Source organism: Trachypithecus francoisi, unplaced genomic scaffold, assembly GCF_009764315.1.
Source record: "Trachypithecus francoisi isolate TF-2019V2 unplaced genomic scaffold, Tfra_2.0 Lachesis_group15, whole genome shotgun sequence".
NCBI classification, from domain to species: domain Eukaryota; kingdom Metazoa; phylum Chordata; class Mammalia; order Primates; family Cercopithecidae; genus Trachypithecus; species Trachypithecus francoisi.
Genome location: NW_022681460.1, coordinates 18,339,710 through 18,362,529, shown reverse-complemented (window position 1 = coordinate 18,362,529; position 22,820 = coordinate 18,339,710). Strand labels below are relative to the sequence as shown.

The 22,820-nt window shown below is 42.1% G+C and overlaps 1 protein-coding gene across 2 annotated transcripts in view; it reads left to right on the top strand.

Annotated features, from left to right (window-relative positions):
- Window positions 1-10,130: 10,130 nt before the first annotated feature.
- CEP85L (centrosomal protein 85 like) overlaps window positions 10,131-22,820 on the top strand; it is a 247,426-nt gene continuing 234,736 nt past the window's right edge. Inside the window, exon 1 of one of the 2 annotated variants that reach the window (XM_033234407.1) lies at window positions 10,131-10,180. The gene's annotated coding sequence lies outside the window, so the exon portion shown is untranslated. The remainder of the gene's footprint in view (window positions 10,181-22,820) is intronic. The other variant, XM_033234409.1, reaches the window with a different exon arrangement.

The window sequence follows — 22,820 nt, the reverse complement described above, 5'->3', positions numbered from 1 at the left end:
GAGGGTGGGTGGGGGGAAGAGAGAGAGAGAGGAAGAAGAAGAAATAGGAAGAGGAGGAGAAGAAGAAAGGGGAAGAGGAGGAGGAAAAGAAAGAGAAAGAGGAGGGAAAAAGGAAGGAAGGAGGGAAGGAAGGGAGAAAGAGGAAAAAAATAAAGATAAAAGAAATCAAAGTATACAGAATAGAAAATATGGCGCAGCCATCACATGTTTTGAGGCTAAACATTGTTGCAGTTCTACCTACACCTGTGTGCACTGGCCTATGGTGTAAGATGTATTTTTACAGTGAGACAGTCTGAATTGGAGGGGCCTTCAGGGCAACTGCAGATGTTTGCATGGAGGAGCCCCCGCTCAGAGGAGCTACCCCTAATCTGTACTGAGAAAGATGAATCTGCTTATCTGTGAAGAAGCTTTCGAAAGGGCTTGAGGGGACCGAAAAGGAGGAAAGGATGGGAACTGGAGCAAGGAGATCAGATCAGAAGAGGAAAAGATGAGAGTTCAAAAGGAAAAAATTAAAGTGAAATGAAATTAAGAACAGTCATGTGAGACAAGAACAAAAATAGTAGACTCTGACAAGAAATCAGCCAGGAAGATAAGCCCAGACTCAAATGCTTTCTTGAGTGAACGAACAAAGGGCAGAAAATCTAAACCCCAAACCAAAACAACCCTGCTTTCGTGTTCCTTCTTGCATCCACTGAGCCAAACCTCCAGCTGCCTCATGCCGCTCCAGGCGCTTGTGGCAAAAGCACACGTGAACCACGCTGGACATCAGAGGCTTGCTGGTGCCTAGGGGCCGTGTGACCTCCAGCTGCCCTGAGCTGTGAAATCAGAGCTGAAGGAAGCAAATGTGACAAGACCTGGTCTGAGCGATGGGCGGGGAGGTGGACTGACAATGCACAGCCCCCGGGGGAGGTTCATGTTTAATGCCTGCTGAACACCCCATGTCCTTGACCCAGACTCTCAACTCAACACGAACTCAGCTACAACAACAATTGAGCACGGTGAATGAACAGGTGTCACAATCCTGTTATGAACAGGGAGAAACTGGGTCTCAGAGGAGTCCAGGAAATGGCCAGGATCAGTAAGAAAAAAAGAAATCAAAGTATGTGAAATAGAAAATATCATGGCACAGCCATCGCATGTTTTGGATGAGTAAGTGACAGGAATGTGACTCCAGATGCCCTCTGAACTCCATGCAGGGCTGTTTTCACCGCAACAGGGACTCCCAAAGCATGTCTGGGGGAGACTGACACATGCTGCTCATGCAGAGAAACTGTACTTGCCATTTATGCCACAGGCTTTTATGCACCCCCCTCTCACCAAGTCCCTACTCTGAGATTCAGACAGTCACTGTGTAGAGGTGGGGTACGTAGGATACATTTGGTGGGAGGTGGGAAGCCCAGAACAAGCCTTTCTTCTCTCTCCCATCCAAGTACTGACCAGGCCCAACCCTGCAACCTTTCTTCTCTTTCAGGAATCCAGAACAGGCCTGGTGGGTAGAAGAAGGCAGTCCTTTCTTCACAAGAAGCTTAAGGTCTCCTTTCTTCTCCTAAAACTTGAACGCTAAGAAAAAAATGTCAATTCACTCCCATACAAAAATTTATGAACGCCTGGTTCTGTGTTATACTCACACCCATTTTATGTTCCCTTGGCATAAATACAAGGTCTCTTACCTGCCTCTGCTCTTCTTCCTAGTTTCCTTTTCCATTTCTCTCTATGTCCTAAAAGACCCAGTTCTGCCTGGGAGCTCAGGCAATGCCCAGCAGATTCTAATTGAGAGTGACAAGGAGGTGACATAAAAGCTCTGGAAAGGACATCCACTTCCAAAGTATGTCTGGGGAACTGAAACGGGAACTTTGAGTCCTGCTCACCTGCCAGATGAAATGTCCTTAAGAAGAGAATATCTAGAGAGGCAGGGGCTGAGGGAAGGGCATGCGGATGTGTGGAGGCTGGAAGAAGATGGGTGATGTGAGGGCTACTGTGACCTCTCTCACCTGTCATCTTCCTTCTGTGCGACAGGCTCTCACTAGGAAAGAGAGAGTGCTATCCTATTACCACTCAAGAGGAAACATTAGGTTAAATGAAATTAGGCAGAAGTCTTTACTTTAGGACATAATGAGATTAATAAACAAATTCCCAAAATCTGGTGTGGGATCCAGATTTGGGTGTCCTGAAGCTGATTTTGGTGCCCTGTCCCTTTTTTTAAAAAAATGAGATGAGGTTTTGCCATGTTGCCAAGGCTGGTCTTAATTTCCTGGGCTCAAATGATCCTCCCACCTCTGCCTCCCAAAGTGCTGGGATTGGTGGCCCTTTTAAGACAAGGAACACTAGGCGCAGGCAAGGTATATTCAGCGCCGTTCTACAGAAGAGGAAAGTGGGTTTCAGAGCGGTCCGGGAATATGTGATTCCGAGAACACAAATCATGAATATACCTTAGGTGTAAGTCTTTGGATGGGACCTATATGAATAAATCTTATACCTCCTCAGTTTATGGTCAATCCACCTCTGTACTCTATGTTTTCCAAACATTTTTTTTTTAACAATTTTTCTTTTTGGTGGGGGACAGTATGCAAGGGATCATGTTCAAAAAACACTTCCGGCACTCCGGCCTAGTCTACACAGAAAGGCTGCAGGGTCTTTGGTGACACACCTGGCTTTGCTGGGCAGATGGCCAGGCACACATGATGGCTCCACTTGAGTCCCTTTTTAGCACTGCTTTTCAAATCTCCTGAACAACGCAGTGGCATTTGGGCTGGTACTTCTCTGACACACGATGATAAAGAAAGAAACGTCACTGACACCTGGATGTTGGCTTCAAGGGATTTCTTGTTTTTGTTTTTTTTTTTTTTTTCAGACAGAGTCTCATTCCGTCACTAGGCTGGAGGGCAGTGGCGTGATCTTGGCTCACTGCAATCTCCATCTCCCGGGTTCAAGCGATTCTCCTGCCTCTGCCTCCCGAGTAGCTGGAATTACAGCTGCACGCCATCATACCCAGCTAATTTTTGTATTTTTAGTACAGACGAGATTTCACCCTGTTGGCCAGGATGGTCTCAATCTCCTGACCTCATGATCTGCCCGCCTCAGCCTCCCAGATTGATGGGATTACAGGCGTGACCCACTGCGCCTGGCTGATTTATTGTGGGGTTTTTTGCTTTTTTTGTTTTTGTTTTTCTTCAAGTCAGCTCTGTCGCCCAGGCTGAAGTGCAGTGGCGTGATCTTCGTTCACTGCAACCTCTATCTCCCAGGTTCAAACAATTCTCCTGCCTCAGCCTCCCTAGTAGCTGGGACTACAGGCATGTGTCATCATACCTGGCTAATTTTTTGTATTTTAGTAGAGATGGGACTTCACCGTGTTAGCCAGATTGGTCTCAATCTCCTGACCTTGTGATCCGCCTACCTTGGCCTCTCAAAGTGCTGGAATTACAGGCATGAGCCACAGCTCCCGGCTGGGTTTTTTTGCTATTGATTAATTCTGGACATGACTTAAAAAGCTGAGCCATCCCAAAAACCAGACCAGGAAGTGGTACCTTTTTTTTTTGAGACGGAGTCTCGCTCTGTCGCCCAGGCTGGAGTGCAGTGGCCAGATCTCAGCTCACTGCAAGCTCCGCCTCCCGGGTTCACGCCATTCTCCTGCCTCAGCCTCCCGAGTAGCTGGGACTACAGGCACCCACCACCTCGCCTGGCTAGTTTTTTGTATTTTTTAGTAGAGACGGGGTTTCACCGTGTGTTAGCCAGGATCATCCTGACCTTGTGATCCGCCCGCCTCGGCCTCCCAAAGTGCTGGGATTACAGGCTTGAGCCACCGCGCCCGGCTGAAGTGGTACCTTTTAAAGAGAATGAGCTTGGCCAGGCGTGGTGACTCACACCTGCAATCCCAGCACTTTGGGAGGCTGAGGTGGGAGGATCACCTGAGGTCGGGAGTTGGAGACCAGCCTGGCTGATATGGTGAAACCCCATCTCTACTAAAAATACAAAAATTAGCTGGGAGTAGTGGAAGGCACCTGTAATCCTAGCTACTCTGGAGGCTAAGGCAGGAGAATCACTTGAACCCAGGAGGCAGAGGTTGCAGTGAGCTGAGCTCATACCACTGCACTCCAGCCTGGGTGACAGAGTGAGACTCTGTCTCAAAATAAAATAAAATAAAACAAAATAAAATAAAATAAATAACGAGAATGAGCCAACACCTTGAAAACCAAATCCCTGGGATGCATCTTGGCCAGAGCAGCTGAAAACACTTAGATGTTGTTCCTTTCATTTTGCTGGCTTTTAAAATGCTGCTTATTTCTGATTCATGTCACACAAGTCAGTGTGTGACAATTGTCAAAGATGAACTGGGTCTGTGCCTTTAAGAGAACACTGCTAATATGTCTCTGATTACGTGAACAATGCCACTCTCTGGCATGTTAACTCATCACAGTTGATTGTCAAAAGCATATGCTCATGCTGAAAGCTCCGTGATAACATATTTGTCAATGTTTCTAGTTGCAATTTGGTTTAATAGTGATACAGGTTATCAGTAAGATCTGAATTAAATGTGAGATGACTGGTCTTAAATTAGAGCACAGAGGATTCAGATTAGCTCAGAAGAATTACTAACAGGAACAATTACTAAGCACAGAAATAGGTTATTAAGGGAAGCTGTGGAATCTGTTTCTCTGAAGGATCTTAAAATAAGGCAATGAGTATCTATAGAAGATCCCAGGATCCTGAAAGAAGGAAGAAAGCTTCATTTAGCTGTCAAGGTCTACGCACTAAAATCATAGATACTCTGCTGAAAGTATTAGTGGAAGAGCCTTATATCCTCATATGGTTTGTCTGTGTTCCCACCGAAATCTTATTTTGAATTGTAATCCCCACAATCCCCACGTGTTGAGGGAGGGAACTGGTGGGAGGTAATTGAATCATGGGGGGCGGGGGCAGTTTCCCCCATGCTGTTCTCGTGATAGTGAGTGAGATTTTAAGAGATTTGATGGTTTTATAAGGCAGTGTTCCCTGCTCTAGCTAGTTCTTTCTCCTGCCACCATGTGAAGAAAGTCTTTGCTTTCCCTTCACCTTCTGCCATGATTGTAAGTTTCCTGAGGCCTCCCAAGCTAGACAGAACTGTGAGTCAATTAAACCTCTTTCCTTTATAGATTATCCAGTCTCTAGCAGTTCTTTATAGTAGTGTGAGAATGGACTAATACAAACCCAGGTGCCATTTTGACTCCTCAGTGTCTTGCTGTTGCTATTTATGATAGAAGAGTTAGAAATTCCGTTCTGGGGCACAGTAACCTGGTATGAACTGACTGTTAGCTCATTAACTACACTAGCAGTTAGTCATTACTAACTCTGCAGTTCCTTCTGACACGCTCTGGTGATTACACCCTATATGGTAAGGCAATTATTATTTCCAATAGTATAATTATTATCTACCATTTTTGAGCACTTACTATACATTAGACACTATGCTAGTTCTTTACACATATCACATCGTTTTCCCCTCATAACAATATTTTAAGATGTGTATTATTATATCCATTTCACAGAAGTTTCAACTGAGTCTTGGAGAGACTAAGTAACCTGCTGAAGATCATACAGCAAGATTCAGACCCAGGCCTGTCTGACTCTAAAGCCTTTGCTTTTATGTAACACAAGATGTGGTTAATGTTTTTAAAAGCATATCAAATAGCATATAACGTTGGCTCTTATATGTAGTCACATTGGGCAGCTCTACTCTTCTGTGGGTGCTCAGAAGATGCTGGTATCTCTTTTGGACTTGCCTTCATTTCCACAGGCTTTTCAGAAGTTCACAAGGAATGACATAATTTCCATCGATTCCTGAAAATTCAAATAAGATGAGAAAGACCTTAATGAATATTGACTGTTTAATAACTTGAGGTTCTCCTTAGAAAAATAAAAGTTCTGCTGCTAAATATATTTAAAACTATAATACATTGTCACAAAAATTCTTCAGTTTCTTTAAGGACATGTTCTGGGGGAAAGGGAAACCTGAGGATTATTCAAAGTGAAACCTGGTGAATTGGTTGAATAATTAATCCATTTATAAAAAGTGAGGTGTGAATTATAAAATAATGATGTTGATTTTCTTATGGGACATTGTGACATAGGTGCTGACTATGTAGATCCTATATTCATATCACAGTCAGCTATGGCCCCATCTCTGGCATCCATCTGGGAGCTCACACAATGACCTAGTAACATCTCACCTTTTCAATGACCAGTAACCAAGAAAAGACCAAAATGATGACCTAAAGAAAATTATATATTTTAGCAGCTGGTGGACTTGGGAGTAAGACAGATGGTAGAGCTGATGATACTGCATGAAATGTTTTCCCTTGTTAGCAAGATTGTCAAAAATGTGCTCCTCTGCTATTTTCTCTATCACAGAGAGGGTGGGAGGTGAGATCTTCTTGGTGCCTGTAACATACATTTTCCTTACAGAAGATGTAGGTCAGTGATAAGCATGACTTTCATAAGTATATTTTATGCCTGTTATAAATGGGAAAAATTTTTAGCCCCATGACAAAAGAAACAGCACAATATTCTTTTGCTAAGAATTCTGAATTTATTAGATTTAAAGTCTTGATTACGTTTCTGATGGAGTTTGGGTGGTTACACTGGTTGTCATCTACAGCCAAATGCAGCCAAAACTAAGTTTATTTTCTCTCCTTGTCCTCCTTACAAATGCTTAGCAGGTCTGAAGTTCTCTTTGTTGACAATGGCTCCATCCTCCCGTCAGCTTTCTATGATCCTAACCTTGTTAAATCTTTTCCTCTATCATTTTGTCCAGAAAAATCACCAATTCCATGATTCCTTGTCCTACAGGATTTTCAAAGCTGTGCACTGTCTCTGTTCTCACAGGTTCAGACCAGCTTGGACCTAAGCATTGTTATTTAGACAATGGAAATAGCCTTATTGGTCTCTTGTGTCTAGCTTTCTTGGTCAGACCATCCTGGCCAGCAGCAAACATTCTTTTCATCACTTGCCTGACACATTTAAATCCGGATTATTCAGCAAGCATTCTGTCAGCTTATTACTCATCTCATTGTCTTGTATGCCTTATTGCAGCCATCAAACCCTTTATTGTTCCTTCCTTTAACCACATCCACTTCTGAGGCATCCACACACTCTTCTGCCTGCCACTTTCCACCAAGTGATCCACGTTGTCCCTTTCCAACACTGCCCAAGATTGTCCTTTGTCATGAAGTTTTCCAAGAGTATATGTGATTTCCCAAAACTCTCTTCAACATCCTTTGATCCCTTAGGCACTGAATTGTACAATATAACCAAAGGTGGAAATTAAAAATTTACATGCAATTTTGTTTGTACTTCTACCCTCACCATAAATTGTTCAAGCTTCTTTTGTGCAAGAGTAGGGTCTCCATTTTGGCACCACACCCAAACCTCGGGCGGTCTCTACACACAGGTCAGGTTTCCATCAGCTCATGCTTAGTCCAGTGTCATCTTTAAAAAGTTCCACATCGTCCTTTAAAACACTGAAGCCAGAAGATCCTTTCCTGTGCTATGTAACTGTAACTTCTCTTGCTGGATTTCATCCACCCACTCAACAACTTGATCTTATTTAAAAAGACTTTCCTCTGTAAGGAAATCATTGACTCTAAATCTGAGCTTTAAAATAATTCTTTCTTTTTCCTAAATCTTACTTACATGTTGAATGGCAAAAAAAAAAAAAAAAAGGATTTGAGATTTTTAAAAAGCAATTTCTGTCTGCAGACAGCCAAATTGTGAAACTGTCATCGTGGAGTTAAGATGCCCATGAAGCTATTCAATTAGAAAATGTTTACTTTTTTGTTTGTTTGTTTTGTTTTGTTTTTGTTTTTTTTTGAGACGGAGTCTCGCTCTGTCGCCCAGGCTGGAGTGCAGTGGCCAGATCTCAGCTCACTGCAAGCTCCGCCTCCCGGGTTCCCGCCATTCTCCTGCCTCAGCCTCCGGAGTAGCTGGGACTACAGGCGCCCGCCACCGCGCCCGGCTAGTTTTTTGTATTTTTTTAGTAGAGACGGGGTTTCACCGTATTAGCCAGGATGGTCTCGATCTCCTGACCTCGTGATCCGCCCGTCTCGGCCTCCCAAAGTGCTGAGATTACAGGCTTGAGCCACCGCGCCCGGCCGAGAAAAAGTTTATTTTGTTAAGAACTTGATATTTGTTAGGCAGATTCATATATTATGTAAACTTATCTTCACAGTAATGCTTTGCGATAGATTTCATTATCCTCATATTGTAGACAATGAAACCAAAGCTCAATACAAGGTCACCAAACTGCAGGTGGTAGAGCAAGATTGGTGCTCCAGTGTCTAGCCATCTAAGCCTGGTGTTCTTTCTTACTCCTGAGCCCACAGCCTCTGGTTAGCTCCAAGCCTCCTAATGAGAAGGAGGTAAAGGACCACACTGCATGGCTGACAATGCTGCTGAGGTCAACAGACCTGTAGGCAATGTGCCATGTTGGTCAGATATTTAATTCCCAAATGGATTTGGAATTATTTCCCGGTGTTTCATTCAGTTTCACTGTTTCGTCTGTTTATGAGTTAGTGTACATTTTTAGTTATCAAAACTTTATATTTCAGCATCTGGTAGAGCTAGTTCCTCCCTCATTAGATTTTTTCCCTTCAGATTTTTCTTTGTGCTTTGAATCAACTTATCTAGTTCACAAGACCATTATGAAATTTTTATCGTATATCAAATTTATAGCTTACATCAGGAAAGTTGACATCTTTTTTTATTTTTGAAACAGTTTCGCTCTTGTTGCCCAGGCTGGAGTGCAATGGCGCGATCTTGGCTCACTGCAACCTCTGCCTCCTAGGTTCAAGTGATTCTCTTGCCTCAGCCTCCCAAGTAGCTGTGATTACAGGCATGTACCACCATGCCCGGCTAATTTTTTTTTTTTTTTTTTAAGTAGAGGTAGGGTTTCACCATGTTGGTCAGGCCGGTCTCGAACTCCTGATATAAGATGATACATCCGCCTCGGGCTCCCAAAGTGCTAAGATTACAGGTGTGAACCACTGTACCCAGCCAAGAGTTGACATCTTGATAATATTTTGCATCTTCCTAATAGAACAAATATATTTTTCCATCTGCACTAGTGTTCTTTTGTGTTTCCCAGTACTCATGTCTTTGTGGCTTTCCTAATCATAAAGGTAAATCTTTCTGTCACTTTTTGAATCGTGTTTCAGTGTTGCTTTCTTTCCCTCTCTCTTCTCTCTTTCAAATAGCACATACGGCCACACATACAAACTTCATTGACAGAGTCATCAAGGGCATTTGAAAGAAATTGAAGAAAAAGGTCCAGGTCCTTTAATGACAAGCACATGATAAAGTGTTCTTTCTCTCTGGAGGAGCATGGCAGTCTGAAACACTCAGCAATCATAGGCTTCATGATGCAGGGACTTTTGTGTTTTGTTCATTGTGGTTTTTCCAAGTGCCCAGGGCAGTTCTTGGCACATAGTGACACTTAATAAATATTTGTTAAGTGAATGAATGAAAAACCCAGTACATGCCTCCCCAAATTCTGCTGAAAAGCAGTTATGTTCACCACTATACTATCGATGCCACCCCAAATCCCACCGAAACAAGGCCTTTGGTTTATATTTTCTGGCTGCTGAAACTATGGGTATTTTGTTGTAGAAAGTCTGTTGAGAAGAGAAGCAGTATATATAGTGTTATCGTCTTCCCATGTTGGTTAGACTGACCTATTTCTCCATTAGAGTATAGTAATAAATGCCCAACACTTTACTGAAAACAAATAACCATATTCCATTTTTGCTTCTTAGTAGCCAAAGCCTTGAGATTCACACTTGCACAATGATGACTTCCAAACTCCATCCTGACAGATACTTCTTGAGCTGTCATAAGGCCTATGGAAAACATCTGGTCAATGTGTAGGTTAAGTTGTCAGTGAACAATTATGGTGCCTCTGAGCCATGTTATAAAGCAAGGCATTGGGCCTCTCCAGTGCTGCAGCGTGTCTGGGCTGTGTGGGATGCAAAGTGTGTGCAGGAAACACAGTCACACTGTGGTTTTACACGGAAGCTCAGGTTGCCTCTTATGAATATGCATGATGGGGCTGGATCATGCTCTTGCCACTTGAGTTTACTTGAGCTTAACTTAACCCCCACATACCCATTTCCTGCCTATCATTTGAAGATGTTCCTTGAGGAGGTTTGAAAAAGTGAGTTGTTTCTCCAATTGTGGAGCATTTTCCTTTTTTTTTCTCTTAAAGATGATGACAAACTGCACCCTGATTTATTTTTATTCACTGTGAGTCACTTGCTAGTCTTATTTTATAGATAATATTTTATACCTCTTGCTTAGAAGCAGACGGGAAAGTTCAAGGAAACACCCCCTGCCACAGAGGAAAAGTACTCCGATCGAGATTGCGATGATGGTGTCCTTGCTGGAGTCCTGATAAGCAGCCCTGTCAGGCGGAAAGGAACAGATGGCAAATGGTCTTTGCAGAGCAGAATTTAGAGTGCTTTTTTCTTTGTTTTAGAAGTGATTGTTACTTTGCATTTACTGTGAGCTCTGCGTACTCCTGAGAATGCAGAAAATAAGCTGGAAACTCTTTCCTATTATTCATAAAACAGATCACTGGATGTAAAGGGTATTTGGCCAACTGGGAGCTCACACACACACACACACACACACACACACACGCCAATTGTTGTTACCGGTTATCTTTATGAGAGGAAATGGGGGAGGGGAGAGGAGCTCTAGCTGCTCTGTCGCCAAAAGGCAGTGCTCCAGAAAGCCGAGTGGGGAGCCGCATGCGCTGGGAAATGCCAGCATGTGTCGCTCCCCAATCTGGCGTACGCGCTCAACTCTTGTTTGACATACTTTACAAAGCAGACAGGGACTGGCAGGGGTGTTTCCTCTGGACAGACATTAATGAGTGAGGAAATGGGCAAATGTAGGTTGCTATGCAGTTGTTTTGCTGTTGATGTGGGAGCAAAGCCAGACAGCACTTAGACTCCAGGAATGTTCTCATGATTTCATGGAGGTCGCTACCCTCCCATACAAGAACTCATGCTCATGGTTTTTCCTTTAACGACAGCAGTTGGGGAGAAAATGTGCCTTCATCTAGATGTGCTGCTCTTGTTTCTCCTTAGGCTGTCAATCCCTTTCCGAGATCTGTTAGGCACAACATCAGGGCTATTCTATATTACCAGTTTCTAATGAACTGTCTGTTTTGTTTGTTTGGTTTTAGTGTTAGTCATTCTTTTTCTATATAACATTCATGTTTTAAAAATTGCTCAACACTGTTTTTGGCATTTAAAGTTCATGATGTAAGAGCTGATGGTTTTGCCTTGTCATTAAATGGTGAAATAACAGGGTTAAAGTGAGGTTAACAGGATTTAGAACGCCTATTTGACCAGAGTATTTCTTTCTCCTGAAAAATGGTGGGGAAAAGGAAGGGAGGAAGGAAGGAAGGAAGGAAAAAAGTCTATTCAAGGAAAAAATCTTAAATAGGTGAGATTATTGACTGAATTCAAGTTTATCTGAGCTAAACCTTTTCATATGCTGTTCCCATGTCATACTTTATTGATTCAACACATAGCTTTCAAGAGTATGTTCTGTGCCAGGTATATGAGAAAAACAGCATTTTGGCTACCATTTCATAATAGACTCTTTTAATTCTCTTCCCAAAAAGTAAGTTCTTTTTTCATTGTGTATCTCATATTCTTTTTTTTTTTTTTTTTTTTTGAGGCGGAGTCTTGCTCTATCGCCCAGGCTGGAGTGCAGTGGCCAGATCTCGGCTCACTGCAAGCTCCGCCTCCCGGGTTTTACGCCATTCTCCTGCCTCAGCCTCCCGAGTAGCTGGGACTACAGGCGCCCGCCACCTCGCCCGGCTAGTTTTTTGTATTTTTTAGTAGAGACGGGGTTTCACTGTGTTAGCCAGGATGGTCTCGATCTCCTGACCTCGTGATCCACCCGTCTCGGCCTCCCAAAGTGCTGGGATTACAGGCTTGAGCCACCGCGCCCGGCCGTGTATCTCATATTCTATCTCCACTGCCACCAGAGTAATTAGAGTACCTGTGACTTTTATTAACATAATTTTGTTTCGGGAAAAGTTTATGGGTTATCTTTTCCCTATATCCAGGTATCTTTACTCTGTTCAATTATCCTGGACCACACAACTTAATCCAAGGCCTCAGAAGCATGTTGTATTTTAGTCTTGCAAATTTGTTTTTCAGTGAGGTCTTTGCAGCCTTTCATCCCAGGCCCAGATTGCTTCTAGACACCTCGCTCATGAACTCCAGTTGCTTGTGTACTCATCTGTCTCCAGATAGGCTGTGAGTAACTTAAGGGCAGGGCCTGTGCCTTGTTCATCTGTGAAGTGATGGCAATATAGTCAGAACTTAATAAATATTTGCAGGAAGAAATGAATATTCCCAAAGATATCTTTGTCTACATATTCCAACCTTTTGGACTTCTCTTTTATAGGATTGAACTCTAAGAGTTAGTAGGTTTGTCAGCTGAAGTCTATATATGTTTTTAAATTTTAGTAGAGGTTGCCAGATTATTTCCCCCCCAAAAAACAAAAACAAAAAACAAAAGCAACTCTTTCTCCCATATTTCCACCAGTAACAGGTTGTATTGGTCTTTTAGATTTTTGCCAGTTTAGTAGCTATAAAGTGATATTGCTAATTTAATTTTTATTTTCCTGGCTATAAGTGAGCTTGAGTATTTATATATATGTTCGTTGGTTCAGATTTGCTGTTCTGTGAATTAAGGTTTTATGTATTTTGCCTATTTTAATACATAAAAGTTTGCACATATTTAAATATATTTACAAGCAAAAAACAACTCCTATATCTAAAAATTTCAAGCCACTTTACCTAAAAATTCTATGTATCCTACAGAAATACTTAGATATATAAACAAAAATAAATGTATAAGCATCTCATTAGCACATTCTTTGTAATGACAAAAGATGAAGTTTAATAAAAAGAAAGTAGTTTAGTAAGTTATGGTGCTTCCTTATTGTAGAATAGAATGTGGAGCTAAAAAGAATGAGTTAAGACTGGGTGCAGTGGATCATGGCTATAATCCCAGCACTTTGGGAGGCCGAGGTGGGAGGATCGCTTGAGCCCAGGAGTTTGATTCCATCCTGGGCAACATGGCAAAATTTTATCTCTACAAAAAATACAAAAATTAGCCGGGCATGGTGGCGCACACCTGTAGTCCCAGCTGCTAGGGAGGCTGAGGTGGTGGGAGGATCATCTGAGCCTGGGAAGTTGAGGCTGCAATGAGCTGAGATCGTGCCAGTCTGGGTGACAGAGTAAGAACCTGTCTCAAAAAAGAAAAAAAAAAAAGAAAGCAGATGAGGAGGAATATGAGAAGGAAACACAGGAGGACTGCTGGGACCAGCCTGGAGGGACCAGTACTTGGGATCACAGAGTTGGAATGGCATCCATGGCAGAGTTGTGATCTCTCTCCAGCAGAGACAGCCTGGGCTCAGACAGGGAGACATGAAGATTAACTCATTCAAGGTTGGGGAGTTGCCAGGCCAATGAAGGGCAAGGGAACTGAGACAGTGAAGAGAGTGGTTAAAGGGATGGCTCGTGAGAGCTCCGTGGGGTAGGGAAGCAGTGAAGTGAGGAAGACACTAATAGGGAAAGAATTCCAGGACTGGAATCACAAAGCGAGAGTCTTTTTGGGGTGTGGGAAGAGTAGCTAAGTGAGAAGTGGAAGAGGAGGGGACTGTGATTGGAGAGAAAAGTTCCCTATAAGACTAGACCACATTGGTGAGGAGGATGGAAAGGAAAAAAGGATTTAGATGTTCAAAAATGTAAGAAAAGAAAATATGACATGGTGGTGTTGCCTGATATCTCAAGTGGAGAGAAGAAAAGTTAAAAGAGAAGTGAATACTGGAAGACAGTGAAGGTTTTGTATAATTTAAAGTAAGTGGTACATAAAATAAAACTTCCAGGAGGTTCAAATGTATGTTTCATCAGTTGCGGTTACCCTAAGATAAAAGTTGAAATTATATTAAAACTTTCTGAAACTTTCAGAAGACCTAACATCTCGAAGGAGCTCGATTCTAGAAGGAAAACTAGTAGCTTGCCAATTCTAGTTCTGGCGAGGCATTCTTAGAATACCTTAGAGTGGGTTTTAGTCTTATAGGGTTTCTGCTTTCAGAATATCAACAGGTCTTGACAAAAAAACTTTTGAAATTTCCCTCTACTGAAATGCTCCATCTGCATTTCAGGACAGGGATGGAAATGCATAAGCTTCATTTCTGGCACTTTGATTGATGAACTTAGACTTTAATATGAAGAAAACCACTGTTCTTCTATCTAGAAAATGAAACTAAAAATAATCCCCTTGTCAGAGTGTCTGTGTTCTGTGGTTAAATTTAAGGCAACTTACAGAGTATTCATTACATGCTGGATACAAGCCCTTCCCTGACAGAGAGCACTACCTGAGGAGCCGGGACACACACCTACATGGAAGGCTGTGATACTTCTTAAGAAGCAGCTCTCCAAGCTACCCAATTAGCACAGTGCTCACTGTGGGCAAAAAGCTGAGAGCAACAATGTGGGGGCGGACTTAGCAGGAAAGGCCTCCCAGGCATTGCATAAATGCAAGAGGACAGAGAAAGAATTCACACCAGGGAAGGAAATTATTTATGGTATTGCAAGGGTGAAAAGATTTTTTTCAAATCTGGTATCTCTTACTCTGCCCTAGTGTTTGGACATATGGAGTTACCATTCCCATTAAATTATTAAAATGTACCAGAAGACTTGGAATCCCTCAAGAACATGTTGTGAGAAGAGCTAACACACCTCCAATTATGCCTTTGGCACAAGTGCCATGTCAGATTGATGTCTGGAAAAGGATTGAGATTTGGAAAACCACATAATGATTTCTTGTATTGTTTTATCCTTCATTTTGTGCAAATCACACTTACCACACCATTAGTAGCTTCCTCCCAACTCACCAATATAAGGATATGTTAAGAGGGACTTGCTAGCTAACTTGATCCCTAATAGAAACCTTTCACTAGGGAGGGCTGGATTTGATTCTGGGGTCAAGGCAAATACCCCTCGATGAGCCCATGCTCATTGAACTGCCCTTGTAAGTATATTTTTAACATTTTCATTGTTCCTTCTGCAGAAATGATATCTCTTCCTCCCTTCTGCAAATTGTCTTAGCCCAAAAGGATATTTTGTGCTTATTTAGTGTTATCTCACAGTCTGGGGCAATTATCAATAAAACAAGAAGTCAAAATCTAATAAGAAAAGGCAGGATATGAGAGGGTATGCATCTCTGCTGCATGAAGAGAAGACAGCAGCGCCTCTCATTTTCTTTTAGAGGCCATTCGGCCCCATGAGTTTATTAAAACAGAAGAAATAAGTTGAGAATGGAAAGGGGTGTGTGGGTGACATAGTTACTTAGCAACAGGGAAGCTTCTGGCTGATGTTCTGAATTGAAGAAAGAAAAACAGGACAGCAGGGAATAAAGGAATGGGGGGGAAAATGAAAGGGAGTAAAACAGATGTGGTTGGGAGAGAGGGCTAAGAATGGGTGAAAAATAAAAGTCAGGGAAAAAGCATGAACAGAAATGTGGTAAATACTTAGAAACAGGAAGACTGCGAATTTTAAAAAATGGGGGAAAAAAGCCACTGAAAGAAAGGTGAAAATAGCCAGAAGGGTAAGAAAACATCTGCAGTGGAAGCTGCTAGGCAAATGGAGGAATAAAATGCCCCAGTGCCATGAACTCTTGCTTAAAACTAGGCTCTTCTGGCAGGGCATGGTGGCTCAAGCCTATAATCCCAGCACTTTGGGAGGCTGAGGCGGGAGGATCACTTGAGGTCAGGAGTTGGAGACCAGCCTGGCCAAGGTGGTGAAACCCTGTCTCTACTAAAAATACAAAAATTAGTTGGGCGTAGTGGCAGGCGCCTGTAGTCCCAGCTACTCGGGAGGCTGAGGCAGGAGAATCACTTGAACCCAGGAGGTGGAGGTTGCAGTGAGCGGAGATCAAGCCACTGCACTCCAACCTGGGCGACAGCGCAAGACTTTGTCTCAAAACAAAAAAACAAAACAAAATAAAACAAAAAAACCCCACTAGGCTCTTTTGTGGTATGTGAGGTCACACCAGAGTGCTCCTGAGGCAAGGGGCCCAGAACAAACCCCAAGCCACCAGTCTGTTGAGTCCACTCAGAAAATGAACCAGTAGGCAGGGTAGCTCCAGGGATATTTTTATGGTATTTTATTATAGGCATGAACCCTTAGAATGACCCTAAAATAACATGCCCCAAAAAGGAAATTCCAGAAGAATTGGATGTTAGTCAAGAAAACTTCTAATTTCATCTTTGATTCCTCCAAAGAGCTTGGTATAATGTCATAGCCCAGAGTAGGTCAATAATTACAGGTAGGTATGCCTTTCCCAGTGACTTTGCCATGCCAGTTACACAATATCTTGTAGGCATGTGTGTGTTTATTTATATTATGTGACAGGTATAGTTTGCTTCTATATTTGTCTCTTAAAAGGGCCACCATGTTTCCTAGTCCATCCTCTATATTTTTTGATCATTCACATATGCGTATAAATAATTTTTGAGCATTTGCTCAGCAGAGATACATTTTTATTCATGAATTATAGACGTGTTATCTAATAATACATGGTCATTAGAATATGATGTACATATTAAGAATGATGAGATACAGATAACATTAAATACATTTTTAAAATTTTAATTGGTTAAGGATTTTATTTTATTAATGGAGCTTTCACCTCCCCATCTTCACTTTCATTTCCCCACACAACCCTCACCCGAAAGTGCCTACCAGATATTATAATACAAGAGCATGTGGTAGGCGCTCATAAAGCATTTGCAGTAAGCAGGAGTGGAATAGCATTTTCCCAGTCCCTGCTCTGAGTCATCGCATTATATTTTACAGGGATGCAAGGAGTTACATTCTTATATTTCACTCCCATAGAGATTATATGCTATTTCTGTTTTTCTGCATATAAAATAGGACTGAGTTTTAAAGTTATTCCTCTTTGAAAAAGTTATCTGGTGGGGCCTGGTGGCTTATGCCTGTAGTTCCAGCACTTTGGAAGGCTGGGTGGGAGGCTCACTTGAGGCTAGGAGTTCAAAAAACTTTTATCTATAATGTTTGATTTTTAATTAAGTGTGGTTGAATAACAACACGCTTTTTAGTTGGCTTCTTCCCCAAATTCCAGTAAAATGATAGCACATGAATCCTTATGAAAGGGTTAGTATATCAGTTTTTTATTACTGCATAAAGACTACCTCAAAACTTAGTGGCTTAAAATAACAATGTATTTGTTCAAAAAAGACAAAAAGAAAAGAAAAATACATAAGCAAATAAATAAAACAAAGAACTGCAGAAATAACAAATTAACCCTCTCCCCCCATCCCCCCCAAAAAACTGATTTATTTGTTTTGCTAGGTTTTCTTGAGGTCTTGTTCAGAAGTCACAAATCGTCACTTCTGCATTCTATTGGTAAAAGCAAGTTATAAGGACAGCTCAAATTTAAGGGGTGGTAAAATAAACTCCAGCTCTTTTTTTTTTTTTTTTTTTTTTTTTTTTTTTTTTTTTGAGACGGAGTCTGGCTCTGTCGCCCAGGCTGGAGTGCAGTGGTACGATCTAGGCTCACTGCAAGCTCCGCCTCCTGCGTTCATGCCACTCTCCTGCCTCAGCCTCCCGAGTAGCTGGGACTACAGGCGCCTGCCACCATGCCCGGGTAATTTTTTTGTACTTTTAGTAGAGACGGTGTTTCACCATGTTAGCCAGGATGATCTCGGTCTCCTGACTTCGTGATCCATCTGCCTTGGCCTCCCAAAGTGTTGGGATTACAGGCGTGAGTCACCACACCCGGCCAACTCTAGCTCTTGATGAAAAAAGTTGTAAACAATTTTGTGACTCTTTTTAATTCACCACATTTGAAAAATGTTAACTTGTTTTAGAAAGTGTAGGTTTTATCAAAAGGTCTACATAAAGAAATGCACACATTACTTTTTTCTCCCACTTGTTTCATTTCAACTACTTTGTAACTAAAATTGCAATTAATTGTTTTTCTTTTTGAGATGGGGTCTCCCTCTGTTACCCAAGCTGGGGTGCAGTGGTGCAATCACGGCTCACTGCATCCTTGACTTCCCAGGCGCAAGTGATCTTCCCACCTCAATTTTCTGAGTAGCTGGGACCACAGGCGTGTATCACCACACCTGGCTAATTTAAAAATATTTTGTATAGATGGGGTCTCCCTGTGTTGCCAAGGCTAGTCTTGAACTCCTGAGCTCAAGCAATCTTCCTACCTCAGCCTCCCAAAGTGCTGGTATTATAGGCGTGAGCCACTGTGTCCAGCCAAAATTTTTAAAATTTAAGTAAATAAGAGGTAGTCATTTTGTAGGTATATATCCAACTAGTCATAGTGAATGATTAAAAAAAAAAAAAAAAAAGACGGGCCGGGCGCGGTGGCTCACGCCTGTAATCCCAGCACTTTGGGAGGCTGAGGTGGGTGGATCACGAGGTCAGGAGATCGAGACCATCCTGGTGAACACGGTGAAACCCCGTCTCTACTAAAAATACAAAAAAAATTAGCCGGGCGTGGTGGCAGGCGCCTGTAGTCCCAGCTCCTTGGGAGGCTGAGGCAGGAGAATGGCATGAACCCGGGGTCAGTGGAGCTTGCAGTGAGCCGAGATCGTGCCACTGCACTCCAACCTGGGCAAGACAGTGAGACTTTGTCTCAAAAAAAAAAAAAAAAAAAGAATAGAGTTTCCACCAGAAAGTAAAAGCCCTATTATGCCAAAGCAGAGCTATCTGTGGAGAGTAAATATAAAGCAAAATATTAATGCATTTGTTTCCAAGATTGAGCATTAGCCCTAAAAATGCTATATTACTGTTATTCTTCTCTGCCTACTGGGTGAGAGAGAACATTTTTAGCTTCAATAGATGTTCCATCATATGGACCTTTTCTCTTCCTCCTTCCTAATAGAAACCCCAATTGAGAAACCTTTTTTATACCAGGGGCTCAAGAATTACATAGGTATCTTAAAAGGCACTTTGGCGGTTTTCATGTGCTGGGGTAAAAAGAGAATACTCCGTGGTTGAAAAGGGCTCCTGATTTCAATAGTGACACTAAGATGAAAAAGGGCAAGTAATGGCACCTAACTGGCAAATTTAAGGTGGGCATGCTCATTATAATTACAGCAGTAGAGCCCGGGTACGGTGGCTCACGCCTGTAATCCCAGCACTTTGGGAGGCTGAGGCAGGCAGATCACTTGAGGTCAAGAGTTCAAGACCAGCGTGGCCAACACGGTGAAACCCTGTCTCTATGAAAAATGCAAAAATTAGCCGGGTGTGGTGGTGCGTGCCTGTAGTCTCCGCTACTCAGGAGGCTGAGGCAGAAGAATCGCTTGAACCCATGAGGCGAGGTTGCAGTGAGCCGAGATCATGCTATTGCACTCCTCCAGCCTGCATGACAGAGCAAGACTCCATCTCAAAAATAATAATAATAATATTAATAATAGTAGTAGCAGTAGAGCTGGCATGGCATTCAAAATAATACATCCTTCAAACATCTCCAGAAATCTTTTACATATAATGGATTTACAAGGAAAAACAGATGAGCAGCCCACCAGGGGTCTAATTCAGTTGAGTATTGGAAAATCCTCCAGGATTAGTGGCTATAGCTTTGGTGATGTGTTCTTGAACTCAGTCGTTCTGGTGGTGTCTTTTTTTTTGAAGCAAGGTCTTGCTCTGTCGTCCAGTCTGACATGCAGTGGTGTGATCACGGCTCACTACAGCTTTGACCTCCTGGGCTCAAGTGATCCTCCCACCTCCGACTCCTGAGTAGCTGGAACTTCAGGCACGTGCCACCATGCTCGGCTAATTACTTAATTTTTTTGTAGAGATGGGGGTCTTGCTATGTTGCCCAGGCTGATCTCAAACTCCTGGGCTAAAGTGATCCTCCCACCTCAGCCTCCCAAAGTGTTGGGATTATAGGCATGAGCCACTGCATCCGGCCCATGGTGCCGTTCTGATACTTGCCTCTCTAGTCCTTCCAGTGATTTTGTAAGCACTTAATTCTCTGTCTTAAGACTCTTTGTATTTAAAATACTTAGCATGGTCCACTGCACTGAACACAAATGCATTCTAATAAGCCCCTGAACCCTCGCTAGGATTATTTTCAGTTTCTGGGCATATTATTAGTAAAAATGACCTCAGCAAATGACAGAATTCTGACACTGACCCTCTGACCTATAGAATGGAGTCTAACACAGTTATCATGGTTCAGAATGACTTTGTGAAAGCTCAGGGGGTTACCTTCACTGTCAAAATAGTAAATCAAAAAGTATTCTGTTATACTTCATTGAAAAAATTACTGTAATTTTTTTTTTTTTTTTTGCACTACATTCCTGGGGAAATCATAGAGCTGAAGGTCATTGTGCTTCCTATCACATCTCCACTTAATTCTTCAACTGCTGGCCAGTGAGAAAGACGGATGAGTCTTAGATAATTCCAGGGGATAACTGTAGGCTAAATCAAGTGGTAACTTGTCTTTCAAGTACATATGATCTTTCAAATGTAGTCTCCTTATCACAATGAATCAAGACACACTGTGGGATATCGATTGCAGCTTTCATCTGGACAATCTTTTTTTTTTTTTTCTGCTTCAACAAACAGAGAAAGATGGGGTTTTACATACTATCAGAAGTAGTATGACTTTACCTAAAACAGTAGAACTATATTTTCAACTCAGAGTTATGTTACTTCTCTATTCTCTGTGCCATAAGTTGCTCTAAAGGAACTTTGTCATCTCATCATCCAGGGCTGTGTTGAAGATAATATTATGATGACTCTGGAGAACAGAAAGTGACTAGTATTTTAGATTAAGACCATGCATGCCAGAAAGTAGAAATAAATCTCATGATAATTCAGTGATGTTTCTTGGGATCCAGTGTTGCATGACGTGAATTTATCCTTTCAGTGTCAAGAACAATTTATTTCTCACCTCTAGAAAAAAGTACTATGATGGATGGTGTTCTCTGGATTTTAGAAGCAACATATATCACATTTTGTATGCCCTTTAGCTCCTTTTCTTGAGTGATCTGAAAGGCTGACAGCTTTGAGTAGGGCCCAGAGGAAGGTTCCAGCTGGTCGAGGCTGCAGCTTTTTTTATATGGCCCTTAGGACCCAGTGGGACCAGTGGTGCTCAAAAATCAAATGAGTCTGCAGAAAGACTGAATATGAAGTTTGCAGCAGGAACGTCAGGGTTTTAGAGCAAAGCTGTAACTTCTTCAGTGAGTAGCCATTCATTCTTCTTTGAAGGAATAGCACTTGGCTTAATACTGGGCCCTGATAGAAACCAGGTGACTATGAAACACAAGCTACCTACCATGAAGTGAATGTTATCTGATCTACCCAGCTATAAAGTCACACATATTTGAGTGGAAATAGTATATACGTGAGTGCATCTGAGCATGTCCTGAGAGCTCAAGTTTCACATACTGATGACTTTTCTTCCTGGCATTCATCCTCATGCCACACCGCCACCTCTCCACCAGCCATCACGACTTCATGAATAGTTCTCTATTACCAGTTAACTGAAGAAAACTAGCATAGTTTACATATAGCTCTGAGAGTAAGCTGGCATCACTAAAAGTAAACGTACAAAATAGATTACTGAAGTGCTACTCAGTTCCACTCAGTCCCACCAAAGTGAAGGTGGAGAAGGAAAATTATCCTAGTATGCAGAGCTTGAGTGGTATATCATCCTTGATTTTTCTAGCAAAGAGAGAAATGCTGATGGACAGTAACAAATAGTTTGGTCAGATTTTCATGGAAGTGGAAAGAAAAAGACCAGAGGACTGGTGACAAGTATCTGGATGGGTCTCAAAATGGGACTATCATATGAAGACATTTGGGATTCATATAAATGTGACAACATTGGTTGTCAATCCAATAGCTATACCCCTTCTTTGTGAACAAAACTTCAGATTTGTACAGGTGTCCAAGTTCCTCCACGTGACTATGCTCCAGAGAAGGCTGGCCACACCTCTACCCTTGCAGATGAATCAGTGAGTCTAAGTGATCATGGTGATTCTATTCCCCTTGTGAGCCTCAAAAAGGGCCATACAACCCCATTTTAGCCAATGAGAAATTGAAGGGAGTCTGCTGTGGGGTTAGTTCAATGGGGGTTTATCTACTAAAATGCAAACAATAGATAGTCCCCTTTTCTGCCTTTAGATGTTAGTGTGAAGATGTGTCTCCTGAAGCACCTTAGTCTTCTTATGACTATGAAAGAAGCTAAGGTAATATGCTCAGGATGGCAAAGCGAAAAGATAGGAAGGACCTGGATCCTTAATAAAATTGTTGAGCTATCTAATCAACTACCTCTTGAGCCACCGTATCTTAGAGAACTTTTTAACATGTGAAGTAATAAATTCTTAATTGTTTATATCAACTGTCCAAAGTTTTTATTTTTTTGAAGTCAAAAATATCTTAACTGCTAACAACAACAACAACAAACCCTGTGGAGGCTTAGTAAGCCGGTGGACAAAATAATCCACCCTGTAAATGTTAGTCAGTCTCCTTCGCCATTGATCCTGGGGCTCACTCAATGGGCTCACGAAAAAAGTGTCTACAACAACTTGGATGCAGAGTATGCACAAGCTCAACAATATGGACTTTCCGTCACCAATGCTGGCTGTCACTGCTGAGTGCCCAACTAGATAGCAGCAGAAGTAAATCTTGAACCTCTGACATGATATCATATCCCAGGAGGCCATTCAGCCACAGGGAGGCAGGTCAATTTATTGGCTATCTCTCATCAGA